A 1484-nucleotide genomic window follows, 5' to 3' on the forward strand; every position below is an offset into this window, starting at 1 on the left:
GGGGGAGCTGGAAGTGGTGACCCAGCAAAAGAACTCTTTGGCCGCGGATCTGGTGGAGAAACATGCCTCTCTGGAGAGTGCTAGAAAATAGAGAGAAGAGTACCAGGAGGCCAGCCGAATCCACTAGCGTGAAATCAAAAGGCTTGAGGGGGAACAGCTTTCGAAAGACAAGAGCATTGCCAGCTTAAAGAGCCAAGTGGAGCAACTAAAGCTCACGAACGCCAAAGACCTAGAAAGGTACAAGAACGCGACACTTCGATGCTTCTACAATTTTTGGAAGCATAAGCAAAGTGCCAACTTTGACTACCTTCCAGAGGATGCCAGAAACGCTGAGCTGGCTCGCAGCATTGCTCGCCTGGCTGCCGAAGAAAGGGCCAGAGTTCCTGCTTCCCCTGAAATATTGCTGGCCATGGGGATGAATGGAGGGGAAGCTGTAGAAAAAGCGGTCAACCAAGATGTTCCCCAAGATCCTCCTGCTGCCCCTTAGCTTTTTTCCTTGTTTTCTTTTTCTTACACTACCCATGGGCCATGACGTAAAGACAATATATTTTTTTTTTATTGCTTCACGAGCAGCTTTTTCTTTTAAACTTAACATTTATATCCGAGCAGTACTGCTCGCGGTGTAAAAGAATTCTTTTGATATTATAATATTTTTGCTTTATTATAACATCTGTTCGCATGACCGAACTTAGCATAGTACTTTGGTTTGACTTAACAAAATATAAAAATTTGAAAAATACTCTAAGTACCGTAGCATGCTTTCACTTATTTTGCTCATGTGTTTACATACTTTTTGGTATGCTTTGATTCCTATGTACCTTATATGCCCCCCAAGTGATCGAGGAGCTTTAGGTCCTTGGTCATTTGCCTTGACCAAAACCTGTACGAACATTACTGCTCGGTATAAAACATGAAAATTGTAATACAGCAAAACAACACACGTAATGAGCAAATACTTGTAAAAAATTACAAAGTTTGGCAAGAATGACTGGCTGCGCACAGTCCCTTATAATTCTCATATTAAATGGACTAAACATGTGTTTATGAGTGATCTTAAAAAATATCTTACACTTATAAGCGATTAGCCATATCTCATGACTAAACCTTTTTCAAAAACTTGTAAAAAATAAAAATTAATACAAGCCAGTCCTTTAAGAAAGACTGTTTATTGATAATACTTGCGCAGGTGTTCTCCATTCCAATAACATGGAACAAGATCTCCATTCAAGTGTGCAAGTTTGTAAGTGCATAGATGAAGGACTTCTTCAATCTGGTAAGGTCCTTCCCAATTTGGTCTGAGTACTCCAGCAGCTTGATCGCGAGTGTTTAAGAAAACTCTTCGAAGTACCAAGTCCTCGACGTTGAACTTTCTTTCTTTTACTTTAGAGTTAAAATACCGAGCGACTTTTTGCTGGTACGCAGCTACTCGGAGCTGAGATTTTTCTCGTTTCTCCTCGACTAGGACTAGGGACTCCATCAACAAT

Source organism: Humulus lupulus, chromosome 3 (assembly GCF_963169125.1).
Source record: "Humulus lupulus chromosome 3, drHumLupu1.1, whole genome shotgun sequence".
Classification (NCBI taxonomy): domain Eukaryota; kingdom Viridiplantae; phylum Streptophyta; class Magnoliopsida; order Rosales; family Cannabaceae; genus Humulus; species Humulus lupulus.